The sequence below is a fragment of the Carettochelys insculpta genome, chromosome 1 (assembly GCF_033958435.1).
Source record: "Carettochelys insculpta isolate YL-2023 chromosome 1, ASM3395843v1, whole genome shotgun sequence".
NCBI lineage: Eukaryota > Metazoa > Chordata > Testudines > Carettochelyidae > Carettochelys > Carettochelys insculpta.
Window position 1 is genome coordinate 219,022,400 of NC_134137.1, and position 14,996 is coordinate 219,037,395.

General features: G+C 42.6%; 2 protein-coding genes and 1 long non-coding RNA gene across 5 annotated transcripts in view; 2 read left to right on the plus strand and 1 right to left on the minus strand.

Annotated features, from left to right (window-relative positions):
- Positions 1–1,378, plus strand: part of LOC142015813 (uncharacterized) — a 156,385-nt gene extending 155,007 nt beyond the window's left edge. The window contains exon 3 of the long non-coding RNA XR_012646228.1: positions 1,359–1,378. This is a non-coding gene — a long non-coding RNA (uncharacterized LOC142015813). The remainder of the gene's footprint in view (positions 1–1,358) is intronic.
- CMSS1 (cms1 ribosomal small subunit homolog) overlaps positions 1–14,996 on the plus strand; it is a 422,380-nt gene that overhangs the window by 220,858 nt on the left and 186,526 nt on the right. The window contains exon 1 of one of the 3 annotated variants that reach the window (XM_074999593.1): positions 1,362–1,408. The exons of the other annotated variants lie outside the window; for them this stretch is intronic. The gene's annotated coding sequence lies outside the window, so the exon portion shown is untranslated. Of the gene's footprint in view, positions 1–1,361; positions 1,409–14,996 lie in introns of those variants that run through there. 3 annotated transcript variants of the gene reach the window in all.
- The window catches only part of FILIP1L (filamin A interacting protein 1 like), a 377,577-nt gene that overhangs the window by 217,790 nt on the left and 144,791 nt on the right, over positions 1–14,996 (minus strand). The gene's annotated exons all lie outside the window — the stretch shown is intronic.

Sequence of the window (14,996 nt, forward strand, 5' to 3'; positions counted from 1 at the left end):
TTTTCAAAATTGGCCACTCTTAAGAGGGAAAGAAAGGGGTGGTGCAGTGAAAATGAAATTTGCTGTCAAACAAAATTACTTTAATCACAGTTGTTTTATAAAACTTGATAATCATTTCAACTAAAACTTGACATAGGAGGACCAGCAATAAAAGACACTGTCATATGACACATGATTGCATGCAAAACCCATATATGCATGTGTATTCAAATAAATACATAGTATTGTCCAATTTTTAAACACAATGAAATCTCAGTGAAGGAACTTCATCTCCATCAAGCAAGCCTCTCTATTAAGTCACACCCTTAGAGTCTCCACATTGGTATTCAGTACAGGTTTGTCTGAATTTTCATTGAAACCCCAAATTTATTAAGCAACCTTTTTTTAACCGGTCACTTGGGTTTCATTGGGTTTGACTTTATTGCTTGTTTGTATACAGTAGTGATTTTCCTGATAATGTTAATTACTGGGTCAAAGAAATGGCAGTTATCTGTTGGATTTTTTACTTGGGGCTGATCAGTGGTTGTCATGATATGCACAAATCATTATTTTGGAATTATTGGTGTTTTTAAAGTGTGATACAGTATACTTAGTGAAACGAAAAAGCAGTCAAGTAGCACTTTAAAGACTAACAAAATAAATTATTAGGTGAGCTTTCGTGGGACAGACCCACTTCTTCTTACCCATACCAGAACAGACTCAATATTTAAGGAATAGAGAACCAAAAACAGTAATCAAGGTGGACAAATCAGAAGAAAAGTTATCAAGGTGAGCAAATCAGAGAGTAGAGGGGTGTGGGGGGGAGTCAAGAATTAAATTAAGCCAAGTATGCAAACGAGCCCCTATAGTGACCCAGAAAATTCCAATCTCAGTTCAAACCACGTGTTAATGTGTCAAATTTGAATATGAAAGAGAGTTCAGCAGCCTCTCTTTGAAGGATGTTGTCAAAATTTCTCTTCAGTAACACACAAACTCTAAAGTCATTAACAGAATGGCCCACTCCATTAAAATGCCAGCTAACAGGTTTGTGGATCAGGAGTGTTTTTATGTCTGTTTTGTGCCCATTAACTCTTTGTCTAAGAGAGTTTGAAGTCTGTCCAATATACAAAGCATCTGGGCATTGTTGGCACATGATGGCATATACGATGTTGATTCTCTGTACCTTAAATATTGAGTCTGTTCTGGTCTGGCTATGGTCTAAAGAAGTGGGTCTGTCCCACGAAAGCTCACCTAATAAATTATTTTGTTAGTCTTTAAAGTGCTACTTGACTGCTTTTTTGTTTTGATAGTATATAGACTAACACAGCTTTCTCTCTGTTCTTATATTTAGTGATGATTCTTATTTTTCTTCATTTTAGGTAAGAACTCTTCTTGCAGTGCTTGTGCCTCTGATTGAATTTCTCATGTGGTAAAGTATTAATTTATCTTTATTAAAAGCTTTGAAATGTTACATTTCTGCTTTTCAGAGTGGAGCTTGCATTAGTATTGGTGTATGGTTTTCTGAATCATAGCAAAAAACATGAGGAAAAGATGACTGCCAGGAAATTGAGTGTGCTTAAATGCTTGTAAGAGCATTTGACAGTTGCACATTAATGCTTTTGTTGACTTTTACCCTATTTTCAATATTAAAAATGTAGGCATATTAAAAGAGTTTATAATTAGCAGGTACAGATGAGGCTGTAACTTGATTAGGCCCTAAGTCAATGAGATACTTAAGGACCTGAGTAATATTGGATTTCTCCTCTGCTAAACTTAAGTACATGCTTAAGAATCTCACTGCTGTGTGGTTTTAATGAAGAGACAAAGGCTACGTCTACACGGTCAGCCTCTGTCAACGGAGGTCAGTGTGAACAGAAAGACCTTGGCTGTAGCTCTGTCAACAGATAACGTCTACACATACTCGAAAGACCAAGCTGCTCTGTCAACAGAGAGCATCCAGACTGCCCTGCCCTCTCTTGACAACGGCTGACCGGAAGCTCCCTCTGTTGACAGAGGTGTTATACTTGATTGGGGAGAAGAATAACACTGCTGGCTGAACAGGTGAGTTTTGTTGACAAACTCTCAACAGAATGCTTTACCTGTGTAGATGCTTGGCAAGTTTTTCAGCAAAAGCCCAATTTTGTCAACAGAGACTGCCCATGTAGATGTACCCAACGGGTTACAAAAACAGGATTTCAGAGCTTGCTCTCTTGAGTAGAGAAGTCTGATAGTTCATTATTTTAAGGTTGCTTTAGCAATGAAAGGGATCTCTCTGCTATATTTCCCTTCTCCTCACCGGTATTGACTCTAGAATTAGCTATTGTATGTTGTGATGAAAGAATCCTGGGGAGAAAACCATTCATTTAGAAATTCTCACTGGTCCTCCTAGTGAGAGGAGAATTGGTGTATTGCAGAGAGTAATGCAACTATAAATATGATTTCCTGTGTATTGGACATATTTTGCCTATTGCTGGGAAGTGTTTTAGAAAAGAGATCTTGTCTGGTTACAATTCACAATTAACTTATGGAAATTGACTTTTGGTTGAGAACAGCAGGCCGTTTCTTTTTTGCCAAAGATACTGTACATTGGTACATAGTATTGCAGTGCTGATGTTTGCTTTTTCTATATGTATATAGTTTAATTAATCAGTGAGAGGCCCAGGCATGAGGTAATGCTGGAAAGAGACATTTTGAATCCCATAATTCTTCATAAAGAATTATGGAAACACTGATACTGCTATCTTCTTGGTCAAAACTGTGTGTCACTTGGACAGTATGTAGCTGTTTGCATCTGAGATGACGGAGAGTACGTTTTCTGTGCTTCTATGCACTGTGTATTTGTCTGAGTTTTGTATGTTTATAAAAGACTAAAAATAAAATAAAGGAATAAAGTAATACATGCTAGGAAATGAGATCTCATCTTTAAACTATGCCATCTGAATTTCCATAGATTTTAAGGCTGGACGAGACCTTTATGTTTATCTAGTCTGGCTTCCTGCATAGCACAGGCTAAAGAACTTCATCCAACAATCAAATAATTATTGGACGATACTTACTCAGAATGTATCCTTAGCGCTCCACCAAAATCAATGCCAATTGTGTGTCCAAGTCCTCAACTGCTCTGAAGGTATGGGTGTGCTCCCTTGCTATCTTTCCACCTGTTAGATGGTGTTTTCAGGTCACCACTGTAGTGTCTATGATATGTGTTCTGGGAGCATATACAGGCATGAGAAGAGCAAAGGGCAGGAGATTTGCATGATGATTTTTGCTGTCTTTGCCAGCGCCAGCTAAGTCTCAAGCCTTACCTCATGCAAGGGACACAGTCTGCCCATTTGGCTTTTGTAGATACCTACGTCACTGAGCTGGCAATGTCCTGTATGCTCAGTTTCTCCCACCAGTAGATTAGTTTTGGTAGAAGCAGAAATATCTGGATGAGTTTGTGGTCAGGATGGTGGAATGTTTCTCCAATGAGGGATTCTCCTGGGCCTTACGGTATTGGTGAGCATCTGTTCTGGGTTGTGTAAGAGTAGAGGCAGCATTTGGCCTGAGACGCACATCTAGTTCGTATATGCAGTCATACCCCGAGATACGCCCATTCGGGTTACGAGAATTTGACTTTACAAGGAGTTTCATTCAATACCCCTACTTCGGCTTATCAGGCATTTCTTTGCATTTATGAGGACTGATTTGGATTTTGTGTGCCTCAGCGGCATGTGGCCGCCCTGCAGCGGGAGAGAGGCTGTAGCTTCAGGCAACGGCTGCCCGCAGCTGCTGCCCCCCCGGCGCATCTCTCCACAGTGCCTGGCGGCGGTTTCCCAGAGCCCCCAGCTAGCCACAGCGGGTGCCCACCTCCGGAGCCGGGAGAGGAGGGGACAGCGCCCATCCACGGAGTCGCTGCCCCAGGCGCCTTGGCCCACCTCCGCCTTTACCTTGACACTGCTGTGGCTGGTCTGGGTCTCTGCCTCAGCACTGCAGCAGCGGCATGCCCCGGCCCAGAAGGCAGCCACGGGCTCCCTGCGCTCCTGGCGGCGCGAGGCTCTGGTAGGTGAGCACTGAGGGGATGGAGTCGACTGTGTCTGTCTTGATGAAGAGGCCATGCAGGGGGGCAGCGGTGCGGTGCGGGGAGGTACACTCATCCGAGTCCTGGCAGTAGATCACGCCTCTCTGTGAGACGTGGATGCTGGGTGCACAGCCCATCCCAGCCCCGCCGCTGCCGCTCGCCGCCCCCAGGTGGCTAGAGGGGGGATGCCGCCGTCCACCCAGTGCCTCGGGCACTGCTCACCCCCTGCAGTGTTCCATCCCATTTAGTGCCTGGCTCGCCTGCCACTGCTGCCTCGGCTGCTGCCGGCGAGGCCTTTCTGCCGCGGAGCCCCATACAAGCGAGGCATCGCCCCTCGCCAGCCGGGGCCCCCTGTGCCTGCCTAGCTCCCCGCCCGGCCAGCCCCTGGCACTGCCCCCTCCCCACTTAACCTAAGCTGTGTTCAGGCCAGGCTGCCTCCCCGTGCCCTGCTCTGCCCTGCCCACCCCTTGCACCGGCCCCACTTCTGCAGCAGTGGGCAGCTACCCGGCTTTGCGCCCCTGCTCCCAGGTGCTCTTCGATTTCAGTTCCCCTCGCAGCCCTGTCTCTGCACCCGGGACAGCCCCCTGAAAAGTAAACAGCCATATTATGGAGTAATTAATGAAGGGAAAATGCCTTGTCAGGTTATGTTATGATAACTAATGTTAACTGTTGAAGTAATTGTGTTCATTTTAATGGGATTTGGTGGTGTTTTAGCATAAATGGGTGTAAATTTTGGGGCTCAGGAGCACATAAAATATTTTCACGTTGAAAATAAAGATAATTATGTTTTCGACTTACAAGAATTCACCCTACGAGGGGTTTTTCAGGAACGAATTACCCCCGTCAGGCAGAGGAAGACTGTATATGCTGTGTACAGATATCTATGGCAGATGTGTTTCCAGGCATGGTGTGTGAATGTGCCAGATTTTCTTTAACCTGTATTCCAGGGGTGTCCAGATTGCAACACGTGACTCTTTTAAAGTGCAGCTCTTAGAATCCCGCCCTCCCCTTTCCCTACCTACCAGCTGAGGTGGAGAATGGGTGGGGAGAAACTCAGGGTTTCTTTCCTGTGGTAGGGTGATGTGGCTGGGGTCTTCTGCCAAAGACCACTGATGCCTTTCTGGAAGGAGTGCATTTTAAAGGGTCACCCCCACCCCACCCCCACTCACCAGTAGCTTGACTCATGCCCAGTGTTCTCTGTCAGCTGACTGCTTGGGCGGCCACTCAGGAGAGATTCAGGGGCCACCCACTGATTATCAAAGCACCCACAGCATGTCACCAGCATGTGTTTCTGTGGGTGGGGCACATTGGCCCAGGCCTTGGTGCGCATACCAAAATGGATGGAAAACATTAGAAGAAACACAGATACTGCCCCCAAGCAAATTTCTTTGAATATCCTTATTTTTTACAGACATTTTCTCCTGCTGATATTTTGAAAGAGTTAAATGCAGGCTTAAATTACTAATACATTACATCAGTTTTTCTATAGCACTTATATTTTCTAGTAGGTTACTAATTTACTGCCAGAAACATGACTCAGAAGATCAATAGCAAGCAATCTGTACAAGTTTACACATGAGAATGAAAATATTTCATTTTATAAGCACAGGGCTTCAAAAACACGTTACAAAAATAGGACTGTGGCTTTGCTTTGGGGAGGTTACATCTTTTAGTTTTTACTATTGCTTGCAGAAATAATTCTAGGAAATTCTGGGGTTATGTTAGAAGATCAACAGTCACTTGCTGGTGATGAGTGGAAATGTGTATGTTCGTGATCCCAAATGTTATCCTAAAACAAAGATTATTCTGTATGTTTCTGTCCTGACAGCTAGTTATTTCAAACCCAAATTTACTTTACAAAGTAGTTGATGGCACACAATAACAGAAATGAGGTTTCAGGTTTGTTTCCTTGATTGTTTTAATTGTAAATCAAACCAACCGAAATAATAGTTCACAGATTATGTATTAACCATTGTTTAAAAAATGGTTTGTCAGATGAATAAGCAGGTAGGCAAGTCTATGGGGAGATGTGGAAGAACTTGAGAAATCTTGATTCAGTAATTCTGGGCCAGAACATGTCCCTAGCAGGGTTATTTAGCAGATCTTGATAGAAGTAATTGTGGTTTTGTGTTTGCTGTCCATTGAAACAGTGATAATGTAATTTCTGTCTGGTGAAGATAAAGGGTATGATTGGGTACAGCATGGGTATGGAGCACAAAATAAAAAGTGTCAAAGAGAACATGGTCCTGCATTAGCAAGTGCTCGTGTGCAGACTGCAAACTACTCATGCTTGTCAGGAAGAATAAGGCCAAAGAGTGAAGCAGATAACTAATCACCTCATTAGCTACTGAGAACATAATTCCATGTCTCCTCCTTTCAAGGGCTTGAGATTTGCTGCTGTTTAAATTGTAGGACTATGCCTAATGCTTGCCTAACTATTCCCAGATCTGAAGAAGTGGCTCTGCCCCAGGAAAGCTCATCACCTAATAAATTATTTTGTTACTCTTTAAAGTGCTACATGACTGCTTTTTTGTTTTGTGAAGGTACAGACAAACACGGCTACCTTTCTGTGGCTTGCCTTTACTTGTTCTAATCTGTAGCCTGCATAAATGCATGAGCTGAAGGGCTGTAGGTTTGTGCTTCCTACTGTGCCTCACCAGGGACATTTTGGGAGCGAGGCTTACGAAACAGAACCAAAGGAAGGAAAATTGAGTAATGTGCTTTCCAAGTAGTGAGCAGCCCTGTTAGCTTACTTGTTGGTTTGTAGGAACTATTATAGCTGTGTGTCCGACTATAGATAAGTATTTAAAAAAAAAAAAAAGACTTGGATTATTTCTAGAGATCAGATCCTTTTAAATGACTCCAGATACACCATTGGCCTTAATACTCCTGCTACCTTGCCAACGTTCCTCTAGTTCTATTTGTCAACATTGGGTGTAATACTATCTTGAACTAAAATATGTTCAGCAAAACTTTGGAAGGAACCTTCTGTTCACCTGTTTACTCTGCATATACTTGCAGGAAATCCATTTACCCTGTCTTTCAAAACATATTTATGCACTACATGTGGTAGTGTTCAACGTTTGGTTCATTTTGACTCCTAACAAATTAAAATATTACAGTAAATTAAAACTTTTCCATGATTTTTATTGATTAACATTTGATAAAAGTGTGTGTCCAAGTTAAACTGGTACTGAACTCATGTAGATATTTGTTTGCTTTTCTTGGTATTTTCATTTCTTCTAGGTTGCTGTATTAATCATCGAAACCTAGCTCCTGGTATTCACTTAATATTTCAACCCTGCATCTTTTGGTGTGATTGATAAGTAAAATGTGTATGTTTTGGGTTTTTTAAAAAGGACCAGTAAAAATACTGAACAAAACTCAAGGTTTAGGTGAAGGGCCTCTGTTGTTTAGCATACAATTGTCTTCAAGTTCATCCTTTTCATGAAACTGTATTTGGCTTTTGGTTTGACATCTTGCATATCGTAAATGATTGGTGCACTAGCTGCTGGATATCTAGCAATTCAAAATGCTTCCTGCATTTCCACTGATTGTAACCTTAGCTACTTTCAACAAAATCTACAATTTAAAAAATAAAAAAAGAAAGAGTGGGTCACAAATGATCAGCAAATGCACAGACGATTTAGTAACAATGACTAATAAGTACTTTTCACTTTGAGTTGATTGTACTGGTTAAACCAAGTTTTGCTGTAATCCCTTCAAAAAGTGCCAGTAAACATAATTATTTTCAATAAAAGAACAATTTGTGATGGATAAATTAGTAGGAATTATCAGGTTTACTGGCACTTTTTGAACAGATTACGGCACAACATAATTTAAACCAGAACAATCAACTCAAAGTAAGAAATCTATATCTATATATCTATATCTATATCTATCTATGTGTGTGTATATATATATATGGCTTGTCAAAATACTGTGACAACTAGTTGGTTTTAAGCAAACACAGCCTGGCTCTGAAAAATATGTCTGAAAGTCACCCATGGATGGCAGCCATTGGCATTGGAAGAGTTAGAAACCACAGATTGTTTTCTCATTGGATGAAGATCTTAAAGCACTGTTAAGTTAATTGAAGAATTCCTTGAAAGTGAGGTCAGACTAAAATAAAAGCTCCAGGTCTGTAATTTAGTAAATGTGAAAGCTCTGCAAGCAACAGTGAAGCTAAAAAAACACTGAAAAGAACGTATTTTAGTAAACATATCTGGCTTGCATTATGGATTGTCCTGTTTTAATTATTTGTCTGAATAATGTTAGATATGCAGTAGTATCTCTAATTAGGTGAGGTTTGATTTATTGTGCTGGCCCTATATAAACCATGATATGCTGAACAACACAAAATTACAGCTTGGCTCTTGCAGTTCAAAATGATTATTTTTAACTTTGGAATGCTTTGGTTTTGTGCATCTTGGGTTTTAGCTTTATGAACTTAAGACATTCTTTTCCCTTCCAACCAAAATGTTTTGTTGCAGTGTAACCAACATGAAAAAATGGACACAGTAGACTTTTCGGTGCGCTGTCTTTAAAATAAATATTGTAGGTAATTAAGGAGAAAATATGACTTGGATTATTTCTAGAGAACAGATCCCTTAACAGGAATATACATGTCAGCTGCCTGAGTGATTGAGGAATGGGAACAATGAGCATTGTATCACATTTTCCCAAGTGTCTAGAAGGTGATTATATCTATAAATATAGAGGGAGATGCAAGGTCTATGAAGAATGAAGTAATGCACAGATCTGCTATGGGAATTTAAGTGTATACTCAAGATCTTCTGAGGTGCTTATAACCTTATAACAGTTGCATCAGAGAAGAGCCAGTTAGTCCCTTGCAGTATGGGGAACCAAGATATGATTTTTGTTCTGCACATTATATTTGCTACAAACCTGGACACTCTCGTGCTGCTGCTTAAGGCTTGCACTCTCTGTTGCTTAGCATATGTTTGATGATATAAATGAAAATAAAAATATGCAAGATCTGGACTGCATTCTCAGCTCATGTAATACGAGTATGTATATGTAGAAACTCTTATGCAGTAGAGGCTAATCCTGAGGCCCTCTTACTTAGAAGTCATTTGGTACTTACTTATTTCCCTTTGGCTTCCAGAGTTGCTTAGCCCTTTTGACGACTGAATCAAAACTAGGTACAGGTCATCTCACACATACCAATGGCCAGGAAGGGAGGAGGAGGCCTTACACCAAGGGTGAGAAAAATACAGCCTGTGGGCCAGATCTGACCACCAAGCTACTAGATCTGGCTGCAGACCACCTTATGCAGAGAGCAGTTAGGTAGGAATAGGCTGCATGTACTGCTCCCAACCCCTTGCAAAATATCTCAGCTTCCCGTTGCACAGCGTATGACTCTCTTCTGCACCCAACCTCGATCCCAGACCCTACACCTCCTCCATTAATATCATGGAAGAGTTTGTCCCTTGACCACTGTCCAAATTCTTATAGCGCCTCCCTTCCCCATCAAAAATTATGGCCCACCCCGTGCCTTGGCTCTTCCCACTTTTTTTATGGAAAGGGGAAATCACTCATGTTTATGATGTTGTTTTTCCTCCTCTCTGGATCTCACAGGGATCCCTCTGCTGGTGTGGAGTTGGGAATAAATTAGTGAAGATGAATGTCAAAGAGTACAAGTTGCACCACTAAAAACCGGCCAGACAAGAGAGCCCTGGAGCCTAAGGGCAGAAGGGCCAGACAAGGCAAGGGGCAACAGGGATGGCAACCCAGAGTCCCCTGGTAGCCTTGGGGAGTGTGGGGCTGGAGCCCCATGGCTGTGCAGGGCCAGAGCACTGCAGCAGGAGCCAGAATGCAGACCACCCAGGAAGCTGACAGAAGCTGGGTGAGCAAGAAGAGGCTGGAAGAGGCCAAGATGCAGGGTGCCTGCTGGGGCAGTAACCAGCTGGTAGCTGGCAGTGGGCATGGGGGGCCTGTGACAGGGGACCTCCCCTGGTCTGGCAAATTCTCTTGTTCGGGACCAGTCAGATCCTGACAGTGCTAGATCACAGAGGTCAGAAATGACAATGCAACCTAAGACTTGCGAATCTTCTCTTTGGAAATGCTAGGGGCAGCTGTGGCCAAGGAGAGTATTTGGTAGCATATGTGCAATGTAGCTGCGATGCTAGGAAGGCAGGGATATGATCCAGAGCTGATGCTGGAGACATAGCTGTAGATCCCCAAGGTATGCAATGTCAGGGGCAGGCTCAGTGGCCTTCAGAGTGGGAGTGGCAAACTCTACTTCCCCTGTGAAATGTGAGAGGGGTTTCCAAGACAGGAGCCTCACAGGAATTTCTTTCCATGAGTTGTACTTGTGGCAGGTGGTGCTCTGACCCTGAAAAATCACATCAGGACAGAGCCAGATGGGCGTTAAAAATAATGGACCTTGCTTCAGTGAATGCAAACCTGAAATGTGATGACTCTAAATTACACAACAATTTACTGTGTTTGTCATAACTTATATATAAAGTGCCTGTCAAAAAGCCATAGGATTCCTTGGTGCAGTTTTTAAATGCCTTTTAAAATCAATGTCACTTTTTACAGTTGATTGTAGAGCAACATACTGTTTTTACGTGCATGGCCACTTGTTAGGTCTTCCACTACTTTGTTTCAGTTAATGAGGTTTAGCGGGAATGCAGTGTAGGAGAAGAAGGGCACATGTAGTTGTGTACATGGTGTCAGTGAACATAAATGGATGGAAAATATGCACTGGTTTGCTAAACAAATGGTATGTACAGTGGAAAGAAGGTCTACTTGTCTCTGAGTTCAGTTTAGGAAAACATTTATCACATGTTTGTTTGACTTCCAGAAGTTGCCAAGCAAACAGTAAACCAAACCATTTAGAATAGGATTACTATTTAATCCTTTGAGTACCTACACAAATCCTATTGCCTAGTACAGTCATCAATACGACATCTGTAATTCCTTGATGCTGTTCGGTATAATATTGAAAGAAACTGGAAAACTATAACATCATGCTTAAGACTTCTAATTTATTTTACTGAAATTCCAAAATAGATTCTATACACAGGCTGAAGTATTCTGAGAAAAGGACGATCTTTCCCCCAGACGGAGATCTGCTGGCTTCAGCTTTAGAGACGAGGAGGTTAAAGTTTAGTGATGGATTTCAAATAATTACATGATTAGGTGCATGTGCTCTGTTGTGATAGGAACACAAAAATAGTTATATGTGTACCATTATCTCTTAATTAGATAATGTGAATGGCACCCTGCGATAGGATAGTGATGTTCAGTAACTGGACATTGATCCTGTTCATTATACCTCTCCCTCATACTTTATGAAAACTGGCTTATGAGTATGCATAACTCAAAGATGCTTTATGCAAAGTATGCCAAGTGTGCCCTGTAACATGTCATTTTAAAAGTTGTAATGTGCAGAATCTATATATCCTGGTTTTGTGCTGTATTTTTCTTGTATGTGAAGGTAGAAATATTAAGTAGGAGCCTGTTTTATTAGTCCAGGTATCCTAGTAAAAAGCCATTAGTGATACTTTAGGAACTCACTGGCTGGGTGATCAAGACAATGACCTGTGGATAGGTTTGTTTTTCCTGTAAGCCCAAACTGTGGTTGGTCGTATAAAGATATGTGGCCAGGCCACCCAATGCTGGACCCCATTTTGGATCTGGTACTTTTTCACTCAAGGTGAAAAAAGTTTGCACTGAACACAGAGAATTCCTGCCTTGGGCAAGAGGAGTATGAACGAGGAAGCCAAACAATAGAGGAGTGGTCAAACACCAGGAGACTCCCTCTTACCATCCAAGATATCTGCTGGAAACATCTAAGATTGAACAGTGGGGAAGGATTGAGCCCAAGTTAGAAGGCTGTCTGACTTGTGAAAGATGTGAATAGAACAACTGCTAGGGTAAGAATTACGTATAACAAGTTTCTTAACATATCAGAAGTAGCCGGTGTGGTTTTTGTGCTTAGATTTGTTTGTTTCCACTTGCAATCACTTAAATCCTATTTTTTATACAGTAGGGTCACAGTATTCGTGAGTGGCTGTGAGTGGCTGCTTCCCGGGGCTCTGGGGCACGAAGCACCGGCAGCCGCTGCTTCCCTGGGGCCCCGGGCTGGGAGTGCCGGCAGTCGCCACCTCCCCCGGACAGGGAGCACCAGCAGCCGGGGGCTGCCATATTCGCAAATTCAGCATTCACAAGGGTTCTCAACACGGAACCCTCACGAATGTTGAGACTCTACATTACTTAATAAAAACACTTTTATTACCAGGCCGAACATAAATTGTTACCAGAGGGAGGGGGGTAGCCGCTGTGCATCTCTTTCTTTGATAAGGAGGGAGAACTTATAATCTTTCTCTATGTAAAACTTCTGGACAGAGTAAAACAGATATATTTGGGGTTTTGGCCCTCTTTGTGGAGGAGATACAGACAGTACCCACGGCTGTGTTCTTGGGTACTGTCAGCAGCCTTATAACTGAGCATTCCTGGAGCTGAACTGGTTCAGTGTCTGTGTTGCTCTGCCGGGGGGCTGTTACTCAGCGCTGTGCCTTGAGCTGGGGAGACCAGAGCTTCTGACCCAGCAAGGGACAGGATGGGTTGGTGGGCTAAGTTGCATGGTCAGCACACTGGGTGACAATCCTAAGGGGATGCCTGTGGTCCAACCTGTTACATTGTGGTGCTGCTCAATTACATTGACTTTATCATATGTATGTTTGTTTGGATTTTTTATACTGTCGACCTTGGGCTTGGATCCAGAGTTTGCCATTGACACTTTTCCGCAGCCTGCTCCAGAACTGGTTTCAGCAACAGAGTTGCTTCATGCTCCTCACTTGGAGTCTGTTGCAGGCTCCCAGAAGTCCCTGTGCTGGATTCAAGGAATAGCAGGCCACCATCCCAGCTGGTCACATCTTCAGGCACCCTGGGTGGCTTCGCACAGGGCTCAGCACCCAGTCCCACTGGCAGATTCCTCACAAAACAGACGTGAGATTGGCCAGTTTTCAGAGGTGGGGTGCAGTTCTGGTCCCTGGTCTTCTGGTACTTGCTCTTGAGCTGCTTAATCTGCTCACAGCAGTGGCCACTGGTCAGATAAATTTGCACAGCTGTCAGCCTTCTCGGTATCTGCTGGTAAGTGTGGTCATCCCTGGTTCTGCGTCCTGGCTTACTGTCATTTATGTGTACATGGAAGGCAGGTTAGGGTTGAGCCTGAGCCTGGGCTTATATTTCAGGGTATGGAGACACATGCTGCGTCTATGCCATATGTACTATGAGACATAGAAGGGAAGGCCTGGTCCATGCCATGAGGAGTTTCTAACGTAAATTAATGTAGCTCTTTATTACAGATCAAATGACTGATATAGATATATTCATTTTGTCTGACATTTGACTGCAGTATTGTTGCTGTGTATTTATTCATTTGTAGTACGATAGCACCTAGGAGCCCCAGTTCTGAACCCAGGACCCCCTCGTGCTAACTGCCCTAAAAACATTGAAGAAAGCACTTACAATAAATTGACCAGTTTACGGTATATTGAAACAAGGTACCTGGGCACATGGTCGCTTCAGTCAGAGTCTTAATCTAAAGACGTGGTACCTTTCTAAAAGGTATATTATAGCTCAAACAGATGTTATGGGCTTGATGCAGAAATTACTGGGGGAAGTTCTTTGCCTGGTATTTATGCAAGAAATAAGACTTAGATGGTTGTAGTAGTCTCTCCTAAATGAAACATCTTGGAGTCTGTTTGGTGAATCACACAACATCTTCTAAAACCATTCTCTATGTGAAATATGACAACATAGAACTATCCTCTCTGTGAAATTATGCTTCCTGCTGTACAGCCAGCAGAGATGGGATGGTGATGAGTGACCGTATAAGAGCCCAGATTGATAGGAATTAAACACACAGTTAGATAAATTTGAAATTGTTGAAAGCTCGCTCAAGTGTTTTCAGTAACTTCCCTTTCATTTCATTTTACAGGGTAAGGCAATCGAGTAGCACCTGGGGGGAAAAAAAGACTCCAGGCAGATGTGTGAGTGAAACTGTTTTGTCAGCGTTTAGGCAAACAACACTCATGGTAGTGCACAAGGACACTCCAGGGAAGTTAATAGGAAAAACTTTGGCTCAGGGATCTCGCTGAATATGAAATCACCATGGGTAACGCCTCCTTAGTAATTAAAAGCCCATGGCTGTCCTGTGCCAGCTGACACAGGCTTGTGGGCCTCAGGCTTGGGGTTATTTAATTCCACTGTGGACTTCAGGCTCAGGTTGCAGCTCAAGCTCTGGAATCCTCCCCACCCCCACCGCATGAGGTCCTAGCACTTAGGTCCAGCCGCAGTGTAGACATATGGTAAAGCAACATTCTTCAGCAATATTCGGACATCTAAGTTCCAGGCTAACTGCGAAGAACTACAAAAGGACCTCTCAAAGCTGGGAGACTGGGCAACAAAATGGCAGATGAAATTTAATGTTGTTAAATGCAAAGTAATGCACATTGGAAAACATAATCCCAACTATTAAATGATGGGATCTAAATTAGCTGTTACCTAAAAGAGATCTTGGAGTTACTGCGGCTAGCTTACTGAAAACATCCACTCAATCAGCAGCGGCAGTTAAAAAAATGCACACAGAATGTTGGGAATCATTTAAAAAAGGGATAGATAATAAGATAAAATATCTTACTGTCTCTATGTAAATCCATGTTTCACCCACATCTTGAATACCACATGCAGATGTGGTTGCCTCATCTCAAAAAAAGGTATGCTGGCATGGGAAAATGTTTAAAAAAGGACAACAAATTAATTAGGGATATGGAACAGCTTCCTTATGAGGAGAGATTAAAAGGACAGGGATTTTTCATCTTGGAGAAGCTACACTCTTGAGCAATACTCAAAGATAGTTAAGTCCCAGGCAGACGGCCAAATGCTACAGAAGGATCTCTCAGAGCTGGGTGACTGGACG